The 17402-nt window shown below is 48.4% G+C and overlaps 1 protein-coding gene across 1 annotated transcript in view; it reads right to left on the reverse strand.

Moving 5' to 3' along the window:
- Hlcs (holocarboxylase synthetase (biotin-(proprionyl-CoA-carboxylase (ATP-hydrolysing)) ligase)) overlaps nt 1–17402 on the reverse strand; it is a gene marked incomplete in the record, with an annotated part of 191247 nt that overhangs the window by 32182 nt on the left and 141663 nt on the right.

Genomic DNA, 17402 nt, shown 5'->3' on the forward strand with positions numbered 1-17402 from the left:
GTGACTCCCGCTGAACCTCAGGGATGTTAGCGTGCCCAGTGCCTCCTGGAGAGGCCAAGAACAGGACTGGGTGCTGCAGGGAACGGCTTGGGGAGAGGCCATGACCGCTGCAGCCCACAGAGTCACGCCAACACCCAGCCTTTTCAGAGGGAGTGAGGGTGTGGCAGCCAAGACGTGAATCACTAGCTAGACTCGAGCTGCACCCGTCCCCTCTCTGCCGGCTGTGCTTTCTCGGCAGTGGTGGGGACTGCGCTGTGACCATCAGGACTGACAGGCTTCGGCTGGACTTCACTCTTCACCTACTTCTATCTGACTGGTAACTGGTTCTCAGGGGCAGTGAACCTCTACAGAGAGTGCTTTCTGTCCACAGACAGTTAACACTGTGGAGGGTCTGGTTTGTGTCAGACATCGCCTGTCTAGCGATCCATCCACTTCTGGGCATCCCTCAGTTCTTGAGGGCACCTGCCTCTCACAGGAGCCCTAAGAAAACCAAGGTGTGGGCCCAGAGGAAAGCTCAGGATGAGGAGGCAAAAGAAAACCTGAGCCCGTATGTTGAAGGCTCAAATGTTACTTTCATTTCAGAACAAACACACCAGAATTCCAGGACAAAAAATAATGCAAAATTTCCAAGAATGTTAAGAGAGATAAATCAGACTGTCAAAAAAGGCACTGACAAGCCAGGCGTGGTGGCACATGCCTGTAATCCCAGCACTCGGGAGGCTGAGGCAGGAGGGTCACTGTGAGTTCGAGATCAGCCTGGGCTACAAAGAGAGCTCAAGGCCAGCCTGAGCTGCATAGCGAGACTCTGTCTCAAAAAGATTTAAAAAACAAACAAACAAACAAACAAAAAAAACGCACTGATAGCCGGCAGCTATGTGAATGGGTAGGCATGAGCCCGCTAGAGCAGTATGCCCCCTTCTCTCGTCTCCAGCATGTTCTGGCAGAGGGGCCTCGGATTGGTACTCCTTCACCCTCATTGGAAGTGTCCCAGCTGAAGACGCAGCGCCTTCACAGTGTGTCTAAGCATTCACTGATTCACTGCTCCTAAGGAGCTCCCAGCCCGCACAAGGCCGAGCTCTTCTCAATGGAATGAGCTTCCCACCCTGCCCGGGCATCTAACTTCTGCTCAGGACCAGCTGTGGATGTGACGGCCATACAGGGTCGCAGATGGGCATCTAAATTCCTTGTAGCAATGCCGCCAGGACAGATGATCCCATGCACATCTGTGCTCTGCCTGTGCCCAGGAAGCTCACGCTCCAGTGTGTGTGTGACAGGCAGAGGAATAAAGCAGAATGAGGGCAGAAGAGAGGCACAGGGATGCACGTAAATGGTCAGAGAAAGCCACACTGATGAGGCCTTTGGTGAGCAGAAACTGGGTGTGCGTGAAAATTACCTGAGAGAGGAAAGTTCCACGACATGGAAACAGCAAGATCAAAAGCCCTTAGTGGATCAGAAGAGAAAGACAAAGGACCAAGGTGGTAGAAGTGCACTGTGGGAATGGGGGGTGCTATAACTATAGACAACGACTTAAATGAATTCAGGGAGACACGGGCTTTAAAGACCACAGTACAAACTCTGGATTTTGGATTGAATGAAACAGGCAACAACACTGAGGCACTCTGAGCAGCAGGATGACGGGGCTGACTTACATTTTAAAGGGGTTTACCATGCTGTACTAGAAACAGCCGAGGGGGTAGTGGAGCTGTGGGGAGAGCTGAGGCCATGCAGTGGTACTGCAGAGGCACTGGCTGAGGGGAGCAGCCCAGGCTGTGCAGTGACGTAGGTAAGAGGCAACATGCTTAGGGGTTTTTATGGTTTCTTTTTAAATTATCTCCCAAATGGCTCATGTTTCAGGTGGGGCTTTTGTTAGGTGATTGCATCAGAAGGCTCTAATTTCATAAGTGGGTTAATCCATTATGGAGTCATAATTTGATAGCACTAGCATTAGGCAATGGAAACAAGAGGTCTGGCCTGGTTGATGACCTCAGAAGTCTATCTTGTCCTTAGCAACACCCCTCCCCCATTTTCTTCTCTTCTCTTAGCTTCCTGGCTGCCATGGGGTAAACACCTTCCTCTACCACACCCTTCTACCATAATGCTGCCTCACCACAGGCTTACAAACAATGGAGCCAGTAGACCATGGACTGAACCCTATGAAGCCATGTTCTATCAGAAACCTTTTCCCCTTTAAGTTGCTACTCTCAGGGATTTTGTCACAGCGGTTGAAAGCTGACTAATACAGGGAACCAGTAGGAGGCTATGCAGTGATGAGCATGTTTTGAAAGCAGAAACAACAGGATTTGATGATGGACTGTTCCTGAAAGACAAATGGAGTCATGGATAGTTGAAGATTTCTGGGCTGTATGACTCAGTGGGGAGAGAGACTTGCCATTTACTGAAAGGAGGTAGGCAAAAGATGGGCAGGCTTGAGTGTGTTCTAGTGCCAGGGTGAACCTGGCAAGTGTGAGCTGCCCATCAGACAGGCCCTAGGATCCAGACAGGGTCTGCAGTGGAAGGGGAAGGTTTTGGTGAGGATGTTCACCTGGGAGTGATGGTTCTTACAGATAAATGGTAGGAAGACGTAAGATCCACTAGGGAACAACTGAGGCTAGAGAAAGTAAGACTTCAGACTAACCTGACTTTGGCTTTTGGCAAAGGCACCAGGTTATTAATTGAGAAACCCACACCTCGGTTTCCATTTAGAAAACACCAAGCATGGTGACCACACTGCCTCATCACACTTGACTTGCAAACAAACAGAAGGAGGAAACAGGCCTCCTCCCCTTCTAGGACATACTGGGATGCCCACCTGCCAGGCACACAGGCCCACACAGGACAGGAGAGACAGGGAAACACGAGGGCCCCTCCCGAGAGGCTCATGCCTTTAAAGCCTTTCTTATATTCCAGGTGGAAGGAAAAATGACAGTGTGTACCTTCCAAAGCATGGGGAACCTGTGACACAAACTACTTGCTGTGTTTTGACTGTGTCTCTCCAAAGTTTCCACACTAGAAACTTACTCCCCAGAGTCACCTATTGATGGCACCTGAGGCGGGGCCTGTGGGCGGTGAGGAGGATTACATGAGGTCCTGAGGGTAGGGCCCCCACAATGGCATTAGTGACTTTATGAGAAAAGGGAGAGAGACCGAAGCAACATGCTTGCTCTGTCTCGCCATGCGACACCCTCTGCCCTGCCCTAAGACGCCAAGAAAGCCCTCCCCAGAGCCAGCACCATGCTTGTGGACTCCCAGTCTCCAGAACTGCAATTTAATAAGTTTCTATTCTTTATAACTTAGCAAGTCTCAGGTGTTTTGTTATAGCAACAGGAAATAGACCAAGACACTTCTGCAGTAGATTTCAGTTTATGTGCCATACACATTCCCTTAGCATACAGTAGGAATTTTGTAATATTTGATGAATAAGTATGTATACTTCTAACTGAAATCAGGAAATCAGGACTATGCCTCTACTACAGCTCAAAAAATATGCAAGTTACTATTTCCCAAGAGACAAATGCCTGAAGGTCCCAGCCGGTCTACCCCTCTCCTCCCATGGAACAAGGGATCTTGCCCCAGGTGGAGAGTTACGGCCAAGTTCCATCTCAGCAGAAGCCAAGGGCAGAGCTTTTGTCATTCACTCATCCTGGGATAATGCACGGTGCAGAGCAAATGCCCAATCAATCTAAATACATGCCAAACAAATTGGTGAATAAATATTCATTAAGAATTACCTGGGCCGTTAATTTAGGTCACTCACTGGAAAAAAAGAAAACAGTGCAAAGAAGCGAGCATCTTTTTAATTTAAAAGGTTAATTAAGGACAAGGTTTTAAAAAATATTTTGATGGCTTAAGTAAACCAAGCACAAGTGGGCTCTAAACAGCTGCAATCAGGAGCTGTGAAAACATTCCACCATGGGCCACGGAGCAGAAAAGGAGCGAGAGCGCGGGCTCACTTCGTGACTCTTGTATGAGCTCCATTTTAAAGCCAGATCGGGAGAAAAACAAAAGAGGCCCTTGAACATAAAAATGTAAAAATCCCAAGTAAAATGCCAGCCGACTGAATTCAGCGGTGCCTCTTATGTAAAATACACTATAACTGAGTATCATGTATTCTAGAAATGCAAAGACGGCCTACGGTCTAACATTAGAAAACTGGGTTGATGCGATGTGTCACACAAAGAGACCAAAGGAGGACAACAACATGGTTTTCTCCATGGATACAGAAAAGACATTTGCTAAACTTCAGGGGCTCTAGGTCAGTGCTCTAATGACCCATTAGTCTGATCGATTTCCTGTTCTTACCAAATTTTCTGGTTCCTAAAAGCACGTTTCTTTCTCCTATACCACTTCTCAAGCTACCTGGGTAGGACGTATTGGCAAGGCCTGCGAGAGCTGTGAGACTCGGGAGGTCCAGGCCCCTGAAGACTCTCCCGAGGGGCAGGGAGTCCCCAAGCGCCACCCGGGCTCCACACAGCACCATAAAACTCATCTGGGCTGAGGACGAGAGGGATGAAAGCTCCCTGCAGTGAGGGTCCCCTCAGCTCTTCGCCCACAGGCTGTGTGCGGGTGCAGGCTGGCGAACGACAACCTCCAGAAGGAAGAATTCAGGAGGGGGCGGCGGCAGGGGAGCATCTACACAGCAAATCAGCAAGGCCACTGCGTATAGGTGACCGGTGACCACAATCAATTCAGCATCGCCCTTGCATATGTTACGGCTATGCCACCCAAAGACAGTACCTCCTGCTGTGCCTCAACCTCTCCCAATCCGGCCTCAAAACAAACAAGTCTCCAGCAACCCAACGAAGTGCTGGTGTCAGATAACAGACCAGTGCCAGTGTCCACAGCTGTTTCCACAGCATTTAAGCCTAACATTCTGTAAATTTTATTAGAATTATTTTCTCCTGGCTTTGCCTTACACTTTTGTTGTTATAAATTGGGGGCAGGGGCTACTGAATAATCAGAGTGCTGTACCTCATTCAAGAAGTTCTCTGTATAAAAAGCTCCATGTTAATTGCTGCAAAAATGTCCCAAGACTCTCCTGGTGAATTTGTTTGAACACATTAGATTAACAAGCCATGCAGAGCGCCTGCATGGATGTCTGGTGCCGATTTTATCAGCTCATTGAAGCTACAGTCATCAGACGAATAAATAAGAAAAAGCCACTAACGGAGAGTGGGTCAGTGGCATCTTCACACGGGCACGCGCAGCCTGGAGTCCCACGCTGCACCTGCTGCCTTCAGCCCTGGTTTTGTGCATTCACAGATTAACAAGTGTTTATTGAGCTTCCATGTTACTCTGTCCCAAGGACTGAGAAATACAGTGGTGAGCAAAATGGCTTCCATGCTAGGAGAAGGAGGAGGAGGCACTCAAGTATGCAAATGAACACATTAAGTAACAGGTACACCGTTAGAGACGGAGAAGTGGGCTACGATGTGTTGTAAAGGATGGTGGCGGAAGGCCTGTCCAGTAAGCTGGCATGTGGGCAAAGACTGCAAGGAAGGGAGTAAGGATGCTACCTTGGCCAGGAATGGTATGGCACATGCCTGTAATCCCAGCACTCTGGGAGGCTGAGGCAGGAGGATCACAGTTTGAGCAAAGCCTGGAACAGAGCAACTTAGTGAGCTCTTGTCTCAAAATAAAAAAGGGCCGGGGACATAGCTTACTGTGAAGGCCCTGAGTTCAATCCTCAGTGTGGAAAGAAGGAGGGAAGAAAGGAAGGAAGGCAGAGAGGAAGGTAGGTAGGGAAGGGAAGGGGAGGAGAACAGGAAGGGAAAGGAAGGAGGGAGGGAGAGAAAGTAAAAGATGCCGGGCAGAATGATCCGGGCAGGAGGCGCAGCCAGCACAAAGGCTTCTGGGTAGGGAGTGTGCACCTCCCCAGCAGGAAGCCTCAGTCACAGATGCAGTGTGTGCGCACACATGTATGTGCACACGCATGCAAGTGTGTGTGTGTAGAACAGCAGGAGGGAAGGGGCGCCAATCGCATGAGGCTTCCAGGCAGACAGGGACTGTGGACACCGGCCCCACGCTGTCACATGAATTAAGATCCTGCTCCTTCATGCTGCTGACACTCATCCAGCGCTATTGTCTGTTCACCAGCTGATGGTTACTTGGGTTGCTTCCAGTTTGCAGCTATCTGGATAAAGCCACTATGAGCATTTGCACACAAGCTCTTCGAGGACATGTGTTTCCATTTATCTCAGAGGTCTAACCCTCTACCAATCCATCTCTCTATATAACCCAGCAGCGCCACTCCTGGGATTTACCCAAGATCGATGCCAGCCTTTCCACAAGAGGCTGTGTTATTTTGCATTTCTACCAGAAACACAGAGAGTTCCGGTGTCTTCTCATCCTAGCCAACACTTGGTACTGTCAGACTAGTTTATATTTAGCCCTATGAATGCTTGTGCAGTAATAGCTCACTGTAGTTTGGGTTTTCTTTTTTCTTTCTTTTTTTGCAATACTGGGGACTGAACCCAGCACTTTCACACTGAGCTACATCCCCAGCCTTTTGTTTTTCATTTGTTTTGTTTAGACAGGGTCTTGCTCAGTTGCTCAGGCTGGACCTGAACCTGTTGTCCTCCTCCCTCAGCCCGCCAGAGAGCTGGGGTCACAGGTGTGTTCCAGCCTCACTGCAGTTTTATCTTGCATTTCTCCAACGGCAGGAATTTCTCCTATGCATTTAGGCATTCATCTGTTTTCTCTGGTGAGCCATCTTTTCAAATCCTTTGACTTAAAAAAATTGGGGTGTCTTTTTTAGTATTTAGTTGTAAGATTCTTCGTATACAAGCCCTTTGTCAGACACATGTTTTACACATATTTTCTCCCAGTCTGGCGCTTGTCATTTTTGCTTTTTAGCTGTGTCTTATAAAGAATAAAACTTCTATCTGAAGTAAACAAGACTCATTTAAATAATTTTTTCACTTGTAGTTCACCCTTCTTGCACCTTGTTTAAGAATCTCTACTCCAATGTCCAAAATATTTCCTTCTATGTTTCCCTCTAGAAGTTTAATGTTTTAGCTCCTATATCTAGGCTTATAATTTATTTCAAGTTAATTTTTCCACATGCTATCAAGAAAGGGTTGAGATTTTGTTTTTTTTTTTAATACAGCTATCTAGGGGTGAGACTACCTTCCTGAAACAGCTATCTTTCCGCACTGAATAATACTGCCATTTTTGTAAAGATAAAAATCAATGGGCCCTATAAATGCGAGCCTCTTTCTGCAGATTCCACTATGTCCCGCTGAGCCACATCCCTGGCCTCACACCGGCCACACTATCAGGACTGCTGGGTCAAGTTAATTGGAAGATGCCTCGTGGCTATGTAAACACGAGGTGTCTGACCAGCTGAGTTAGAGTTTATGTACACATGCAGTTGGCAAATGCATGGGGGAATCTGCCGCGAGGGGAAGCTCAGAGATGTGAATTCGGGCGTGAACTCACTTGGAGGTAATACTGGGAGCAGGAGACTAAGGGACACTCCGTGGCTCATCACACCGATGGGCAAAGCAAGGGAAGCGTGGCCACCTGCGGATGCTCAGCAGGTGCCCACTGATCATTTGGTCTGCTTGTGCTTCTGAGCGCAGGCCCCGCCCAGCCCTCTGATCTGCGAGCCATGCCAAGATGGCCCAACATAGCTCTATCCAATTCGGATCTGGAGCAAAGGCCTGGACCCTACAACTCAGAGAGCCAAATTCAGACCACAGCCTTAGGAAGCTGTTCCAGCTTTCTAAGCCTCAGTTCTCAAATCTGAGAAAAATAGGAATTGAATAACTGGCCAAAATTCCAGGCCTGTACTGAATGACTAGTAAGTAAAACGTACCCACTGAGACCCGCAAGCCTCAGGAGATGAGCCAGCCCTCTCTCTTTTGTCTGAGATGCATACGATTCATCTCTGTATTTATGAACCATGCACCATCAGCTGCACAGAACACGTGAAACAACTTTGAGACAGGCCATGCTGGGCCCAGATGACCCTGAAAACTCTGGCACGGGCTTGTCCCCATCATCCCAGCATCACCAAGGATCCTGGCCAGGGCCCACAGGCTGAGCCACTCCTCACCGACCAAGGCAGAGGTCAGGAGAATCCAATGTGCCCTCCCCAAAATAGCTAAGACGGATGTGGCACACTTAGAATGCACTCCTGGAACAGCACGGAGCTTCCTAAGTGACATGTGACTGAAATACACAGTGAACGTTTAAATTCTAAAACTTTATTACAGTAAAAGACACATTGCCAGAAATCCCCTCAAAATGCTCCCCCTCACTTCAAACACACTCGTCTCACTGTTCTGGCCACTTTCTGAAGCAGTTCTGGAGTCCTCTTTCCTGAGTGTCTGCGTGACGTGTCAGTCCCTGGACAGTGTGCCACCAGTCATTACCTTAACTCGACCTAACTCGCAGCACTTCAGACTGCAAGCCTGGCCGCGCTGTCCCCAGAGCAGAAAGTTCAGCGCCGACTGCAGTTTCCCTACCATGCAGTCCGAGCTCTATCCGCGTAGTTCTGGGGGTGGACAATGCTACTGAAGGAAAGCACTAAGATGACAAACCGGAAGTGGGCCCCTTATAAGCATTTCCAGCTATCTTATGTGTCCAAGTCACCAATGGGGACATTCACCTTGGTGGAACTCGAACGACGGCTATCATGTCTGGATACCTGATGAAATGGTGCAAAATGTGCAGGAAACTGTGCTCGTCTGGACATATTACACAGGAAAACTAAAGGGCAGACTGGCGAATCACCGGTGAGCCACTAAATATTCTCGCCAGCCCCAACACACCTACTTCACACCAGAGATCCATGTAAGTTTTCAATGTGCAACAGTCTGCTAGAAATCATTCTGAACAGTTACCTGCCCTGTGACATTTCAGAAACTGGGTTCTCATATATAGTTAGCTTTCCAGCTCAATTCATCCGTGCTCCATTCTTTCGTAACAATAAGGAAGGAGGTATTGAGGAGAAACAAGATATATGGGGGGGGGGGGCTGCCTCATAATTCAATTTTAAAGGTGTGAAAATAATTTGAAGGAGATAAATGTGTGGAGTACAGCTGTATCTGCTGTCTTCCTTTGAGGCACAGGCCTGCTGTGTCTGCGAAGACCTCAGAACTGTGTATTTGGCACATGGTAAGTGCTTAGTCGATGGCAGATAATTGTTTTTACTATTTTAATGTTTCCAGCTTAAACTCACCTCTTAGTAAGTCTACTAACTTCTTCTCTTAATCAAAGGATGTACAAATATCCAGCAAAACACAGTACGGATCTGCTCCACTACAAACAATTATTGTAAATAGGTCAATTTTAGTTCCTTTTGCTCTTTTACCAGCAGTGTTGTTTCTAATAGGATGTAAATAGGCTTTAGTAACAATCTATCATACAGCACTTACATAGCATAAGGTATACAAAGCACAGTTCCTGCAGGGCGAGGCGGCACACACTTATAATCTCAGTACTCAGGAGGCTGAGGCAGGAGGATCACTGGTAGTTCAAGGCCAACCTGGGCTACAAAGTGAGCTCAAGGCCGGCCTGAATTGCATAGTGAAACCCTGTCTCAAAACGACCAAATTAAAAAAAAAAAAAAAGCACAATTCCTTTCACACTAACAGCAGCAAAAGGATTCTTCTCCAAAACTATTTAATCACGCTCGGCTAACAGGAGCAGACGAGACCCCGCCTCCAGTGGCTCAAGTCCCAGGCTGGTCACTTGGCTTTCCTCCAGTGGGGGCCCAGGGCACTGGGCCTCTTCCAACTTGTGCAGCCACCATTCCCCTACCTGACCTTCAGGGTCGCCACAGAAGAGAGGGGACAGCGGCCTGGAGAGAAGATGCCAGGCTAGTATCTACCCCGTCTGTGGCCAATCAGGCAGCACCAGCTCAACCAGAGGGGGCTCTGGTGCCCAAAGGAAGTGAAACAGTGCTGGGAATCACGCAGTATTCTCTCTCTCATCTGCATTACCTACACAGACAATTCACTTTTGTTTCATAAATGCCTTCACAGCACTTTTCACTGTGTGTTATTTATTTGTTTCAGAAATGTATGTATTTAGAAAAAGTTGCAAAGTTGTTTGTTTTTGTTTTTGTTTTTTTTTGTCTTTTTGAGACAGGGTCTCGCTATGCAGTTCAGACTGGTCTTGAACTCACTTTGTAGCCCAGGTTGGCCTTGAACTCGAAACGATCCTCCTGCCTCAGCCTCTCAAGCGCAAGGATTATAGGTGTGCACCACCACACCCAGCAAAAAGCTATTACTGGTGTCGCTATTTTCCAGGTGAAGAAACAGGTTTAGAGAAGTCAGTTAGTGTCCAAATGGCATGGATAAGACTTAAGCTTCTGCTCTCTGGAGCCAAACCTCACGCTTTGCACTCTCCTTTGCATTGTAATACACTTTGAGAACTCTGGAGTTCCCAGCAGAGTAGATTTACAACAAAATCAGGGTTACCCCCGCCATGGGACTCAACGGAATTAATTCTATAACGAAGGTGCAATCTCTGTGTAGTTTACAGGGCTGGAGCCAACAGTATAGTGTGAGCAGCAAGCCACCTCTTCACTGCGGTCAGGTATCAGCCACTTTAGGCAGTATTTTAAAAGTGAAACAGGAATTCATGTGGCAACAGCCCCAAAATAAGACCTCTAGTTCTTACTTCAGAGGTCAGAGACACAGGTGCAGATGTGGTTGGTCCGGAGAAGGTGAAAATTACTGCTGCGAGGAAGAACTCCGGGCCATCAGAATCAAGTTCCTAATCCCATCTCTCAAACCAAAAGCAAAGCCCAAGCACAGCACCTGTCGTCACGGCAACAATGGGAGGGGTGGAGCGCGAGAACACACTACTAGGGACACTGAGCCCAGGTGCTGTTGAACTGGACGCGGAAGCAGCCATGGAAGTGACACTGTCCTCTGGTGCAAGCTGGCTTCCTTGATGGGACAGAGGCTCACAGCAGATCTTTCTTTGGTAGTTCTGAATTGGAGATTAAATCAAGGGCCTTCACAATGAGCTACATCCCCAACCCCTTTCTAATTTTTTTTTTTTAATTTTTAGACAGGGTCTCACAAAGTCATTAAGTTGCTCAGGCTGGGTTTGAACTTACAATCCTCCTGCCTCAGCCTCCCAGGTCCCAGCTGGAGGTCAGCCTACCCTTGCTGGCAGGGAGTAGGGCTAAGTGTCCACAGCTTCCTTCCCCACTGTCTGCCTGCAGCACTGACATCGCTGTTTAGTACACAATGGATTCACATAACATTGAAAGCAATGATTTTTTTTCTTTTCAAAATGGTATAACGTGCAGTGTTAAATCTGGATTCCAGAAACATTCACACAGGGCGACCTTGTGTCCAGGAGTTTATTGCCAAGGTTCCAGTTTATGCCCAGGCAGTACACGGCAAAGTTCCTGGATGCGGGGCGGCTGCTCCTGGCGTTTCCTTACGGAGCTTCTGGCTCTGACAGGTTTTGGCTGCAAGAACTATTCCACGACTGATTTATTCCTCAATTTCAATTCTTTTTCTCTACATGAATCATTTCCATGTTTCCAAAGCAAAAGTAGAAAGAATAAAAACCCTATAAGTTAAAAAAAAAAAAAAGCTCCACAGTTAAGGAAAAAAGAGCCTTCCATACTGGGATGGATTTGCAATCAAATGTCCATTTCAGGAAACCATCAGGTAGAATTGGCAATGTAATGGGCAATTTGGTCTCAACTTCCCCATCGGGCACAGCGCCTGCGCGCACACCGACACGCACTGCCTCCCTGAGATCCACCGCCCAAACAGTAAGCTTTTAGTGAGACCGAATTCCAGGCGGGAGGGCAGCTTCCTTTCCACTACACCAACATGATGCATCATTACACCAAGACATAGCACTCTCTGGCCTGCCGGGTAAATAAAGACCGGGCCTAAAATTTACAGTTGCTTTTAAAATGCTGAGCATTTCTCCCCTAAATGTATAGATGCACAGCCCCCCAATCCCCAGCCAGGCCAGGTTTGGCTCCTCCCAGGGCTGCAGCTCCATGTGTCTTTCGTGGGGTCCATGGTTCACTCCCAGCTGGTCCCCAGCAGGTGCCGGAAACTGGCACTCACTTAGAATCTCCGGGGGACACTCTGCATTGCTGATGAGGGCATACGGTACACTTCCAATTTCATTTTGTGCATTCTTTGATCACCAAAAAAAAATTTTTTTTCTTTTTTTTCTGGTATCAGGAATCGAACTCACAACCTCGCGCTTGCCAGGCAGGTGCTGTGCCGCTGAGCTAAATCCCCAGCCCGCCAAAAACTTTCTGAACTACTTGTGCTAAGGAAATCAGAGTGCTCACAAGAGCGCTCTGTCCCTGTCCCTGGGATCAGGGACACTTTGGGCTCGGGCACATTTCCTGAGAAGCCAGGCTGTCCCTAATGGGGCAGAGGCCTCTGCAGGGGTCACCCTGACCCACCTGCCGTGCACCAGCTGTGTGGATGCACACGGCTGTGGAGCTCCTGTCCCGCGTGTCCTTGGTGGCTTGTGACCACTTAAGACGTCATATTGAGCTGCGACTCCGCTTCCTCCTGCCCCTCCTATCCCTGTGTCCCTCCATAAGCTCTGATGTGCACTGGAGCGACCTGGCCAGAACGTAGGAAAGTACTTGTATTTACTGGCCAGTTTCTGAGTGCTGCAGCCCCAGAAAGCCTTTCTAATAAAGCACCAAACATCCACCAAGAGCACGGTCACTGGTGTTCTCCTATGTGACCCTGACAATAAAAGCTGACCTTGGCTACAACACCTGAGGCAACAGAGCTCCCCAAGCCTGGCATCCCCACCATCACCTGCCACCTGCGAGCCTCACAGCTGACAAGCTGCCTCTCCGGGTGACCTTCCTCTCCTCTGGGCATGGGCAGGACAGATGCAGTCATCCCGGCTTTGCAGCCGAACCCGAGTGATGCGGTGAGCCGAGGTGAGGCCACAAGGCTAGCGAGGCTCTGACCGTCCTGCACCACGCAGCCTCAGCCGCGGCAAGCTCTCCACCGACCAGAAACGGTCAGCGCAGCACTTTTTAAATAGCAAACAGAGAAGGCCGCTGTGGTGTCCAGCTTGATAAAATATGAAGCTGGCCAAGACAAAAGACGCTTGCAGATTTAAAACAACAAAAAGATCTCTCGCTTAACCCTCAGACCGTGTCAAACATGACAGTACCATGCAGGCGTCCCCCGGAGGGTGTCGGGCCTGACACAGCCTCGCCTCGCCTTCGGCCCGGCCGGGCTCTGACTCTATGTTTACGGGCAGGGCAGCAGGAAGGACATGACCTCCCCAGCTTGCGGCGGGTTAAGCAGCCTGATTGAACGCTGCTGCTAATTAAGGGCCCCTCCTGTCTGGCAGGACCACCGGGGTACCTTCTGCACTTGTTCATGACCACAGCACCTCGCTCAGAAATTAACTCCTGATGAGTGCAGACAGGGGCCCAGCTGGTCCTCCGAGTCCTCCCAAGTAGATAAATGAAGTGTAATCAGAGCGCCGCTGACTGCCAAGGGAAGAGGGGCTCTCCGTGACCTCTCGGTGAAATCTGGAGTATACTTTCACAGCGACTTAATTCTCTGCGTTGGTGACACTGAATGCAGCCAGGAACACTAGGAACGGACCCACAGGACGGGCCGACGAGGAGGTGCCCGTCACCGCACGTCCACTTCAGCAAGCAGAAGCCAAGAGAATGAAAGGATGGTTTATGGGAAACTAATATTCAATTGGCAAACATTTTCCCCATAACTCCTCGCAGGTCCAGGAACAGCAGCTTCATGTACTCTGAAAATCGCACAATCATTCCGCTTGGGCTGAAAATACGAAAGGCTCCCTTCCTCATGCGTACAGACAGACTCTTTCCCAGAAGCTGCACCGAAGAGGAGGCACTCGTGCTCACCGCCATCCAGGCCTTCAGATCTACCAGCCAGGTGGACACACAGCGAAGCTGCGGCCGAGGTGCCAGTCACCCCTGGGGTCTTCTGTTCAGCTCAGGGGCATTGGTCCTCCTGTCATCTTAGCAAGTTGGCACATGGTAGTGGGGAAGGCGTGGAGCTGGGAGGCTGAGAAATGAGCACGCTCAGAAGCCACCTGGATGACCTGGCCCTCAGGGTGGCTCCTATGCGACACCACCCCCGAACTGTGACAGGACAAAAGCCAGACTGAGCTCCTGCTCTGGTGTCTAGATCTCAGGGAAGCCACATCTTTCTATGAGCTGACAGAAGCACATAAGATCTCCAGAGAAAATGGACGAAATGACAGCAAGAGTCGGTTTATTCTCTTGTCAACACAGCCAAAGAACAGTCACTGGGCCAGGAGTAAGACGGGAAGGCGAAGAAAAGGGCCCAAGAGACATGTGCTGCCTTTAGGGAAAACTCCAAAAATAAAGGGTACCTTGGAGAAATCAGTGCAGTTTCCCAAGGGCCTGCGGTGGGGTGGATGGGATGAGGAGGAGAAGACAGCAGAGCCTAAAGTGCTTAGAGTGTATCTGTTGTCTACTGCCGCGTAACAAACAACCCTCAAACGCATTAGACAACTTGCACTGCTTCTCTCAAGCACATCAAGCACTACTCTGTCACTCTTCTGGGTGCCTTTTCCTCCCACAAGGCTGCTATGAGGTATCAGCCAAGGCCAGCATCACCTCAAAGCTCAACTGGGGGAGGTGTCACTTCCAGGCTTGTGTCCCCAACTTCCCCGTGACAGAGAAGGGCAGACGGAAGGGGTGGCAGCAGTAGCAAACTAAGCAGAGGTAACAAGACAGAAGTCACAGCCTTTATAGTGACCTGAGCTCGGGTGTGACACTCCCTTACTTTCACCATGCTGATTTGGCTGGGTCAGGCCAAGGGGAGAGGCTTACAGAAGACCACAAAAAAAGAAGAGAAAGCAGAGACCCTGGGACCATCAAAGGCTGCTGACCACAGACAGAATCCTCCCACACCGGGGGGTCCCGGGGCCTGATTATTCCACAGTGCACCTCCCAAAACTCCAGGAACCTACACAGCGAGGCCACACACGAGCCTTATCACCTTCATGCTCCTCACGTGCTCGGGGCCCACAGGAGTAAACGAGTCTCCCCATCAGGACCGCAGTGTTTAAATGGGGAAAACATGCCCTACCCACGCCACGTGGAGTTCATCTTTGGGCACAACTGCCCAGGGCTGACCATCCTGAGCGGCGACTGTTATTGTCCCGTCCTCTCTCAGCATCTATCCACAGACTGCTGTGACTGCCGCCAGCACTCAGCTCTGAGCCCTCGCGAAAGAAAGAGCCATGCCCAGAGGTATACCCTCACGACAGTACTAACCGCGGGCATCGCTGAGGGAGTACGACAGCCAGGTATGGAGTCAACCTTCACAGCCATTCCCAGGCTGGGTCCTCGCGATGACTTTAGTCCCCACGTGAGGGAGGATGCGTTCACTGGGCGTGGCTCCCTGTGGCTGAGGGACCACAGGTCGGTGCCCAAACGCTCCTGGTGATGCTCACCCGCACGAAAGCACATAGGTAAACATTAAGGAACTGCGCGGCCCAGCAGTTCTGCTATGTGCTTATCATCTGACTACACACGCACAAAACCTGAGGGAATCAGGTGAGAACTGCTACAATAGCAGTACATTTAGGGAAGGGTACAAAATGAGGCTATAGAGAAACGAAGCGCCCTTGTATGACCACAAACTAGCAATAGTGAAAAAATAAAAACTTTAAGAAGCCATCCCCATTGTAGAAAACTTGAAAAACATAAAAAGGTAGGACTAAGACATTAAGTCACCCATGATTCTACCACCCCACAGGCATTTTAGTATATTTCCATTAACTCGATTTTCTATTGTGTGTTAATAGATCATATTAAAAAAAAAAAGTTGCCAAACTGTGCTGACTGAGAATCCTGTTTTTTCACTTATAAGACTGTGAATATTTTTCCATGTTAATAAATATTGTTCCAAAAACCCAATTTTGAATGGCTACTGAATTACTCAATATCTTATTATAACTCAATTTTTAAAAACTAGCTTCTTGAGCCAGGCATGGTGGCACATGTCTGTAATCCCAGTACTTTGGCACAGAGTGTAACCCTTAGCATTGAGGCAGGAGGAGCACTGCGAGTTCAAAGCCAACCTGGGCTACATAATGAGTTCAAAGCCAGCCTGAACTGCATAGAGAGACCCTGTCTCAAAAAGACAAAAAAGAAACAAACAAAAACACTAGCTTCTTTTATTCATTTAATGGGTCCAAAAAAATCAAAATTTTGTTCCTCTATTCCTTATATCCTGCTTCTTAAAATTACTTGAATATCCACTGCGGTTTTCCTATTGGACTTTCAGCCATATTGCTTTACATTTTTAAGTGGCTGCACCAAGGATTACAGCATACGTTGTAACTTTTCACAGTACACCACAGTCAATATTATACTGCTTCCTGGAAAGTCCAGAAATCTTCCAAGCACAGGGTCCATTTCCAGCCCAGATCCTCTAGGTCACTCTGGGCCCCACGAGACAGTGTTCTACTCGTTGCTTTAAATAGTTACATGGCTAATAAAGAAAGTAAGGGGGGAAACACAAAGAAAGAACCCGTACTTGGGTCTACCGAAATATCCCTGACGCTTTTCATCGTTTCCCCAAGCACTGAGTTCCGTTCTGGTATCACCTCCCTTCTATTTGAAGCAGTTTCTTTGGTATTTCTCAGAGTGCAGATCTCCTAGTGATGAATTCTCTTACTTTTCTTTTATCTAAACTGTTTTTGGGGCCGGGGATATAGCTCAGTGGCACAGCACCTGCCTGGCAAGCACAAGGTCCTGAGTTTAATTCCTGGTACCCAATCCCCGCAAAAATGTTTTTATTTCTGTTACTCCTGATGGCTATTTCTACTAGATATAAAATTGTTCCTGAAAATCATTTTTTTCCATCACTTATGACATGCTGTTTCATTCTGTTGTGGTGCCTGTGGGTGCAGGTAAAAGGCCAGACATTAACTGGATAATTGTTCTTTTCTGTTATTTTTCTCTTGTTGTCTTCAACTTGGCTTGGTTTCCCACACTTTCAGAGAATGCACATGGAATTTTTTTTATTTATTCGGTCTGGTATTCCCTGAGCATCTTACACCTGTACATTTCTGTTTTGCACTGACATTGAAACAATGTTAGTTATTATTCATTCTATTATTTCTTCTGCTCCACTGGCTCTCTCTTTGCTATCATTTCCACTCCACCAAGTCCTTTCAGTGAATTTTTTTTTAATTCCATACAACTATAAGGGTTGGGGTGTGGTTCAGTGGTCCAGTGTGGTGTAGCATGCAAAAGGCCCCGGGTTCAGTCCCCAGTCCCTGTGGGGAAAGAGACCAGGTAATTGCGTGTTCAGTTCTAGAATTTCCATTTGGCTCTGTTTCAGACAGCCTGTTTTTTCCTTCACTGGGAATATCTACTGCCTCTCCGCATTCAGGAGTCAGAACAG

The sequence above is a fragment of the Chinchilla lanigera genome, unplaced genomic scaffold (genome assembly GCF_000276665.1).
Source record: "Chinchilla lanigera isolate Chin_1 unplaced genomic scaffold, ChiLan1.0 scaffold00006, whole genome shotgun sequence".
In the NCBI taxonomy this organism is placed as follows: Eukaryota; Metazoa; Chordata; class Mammalia; order Rodentia; family Chinchillidae; genus Chinchilla; species Chinchilla lanigera.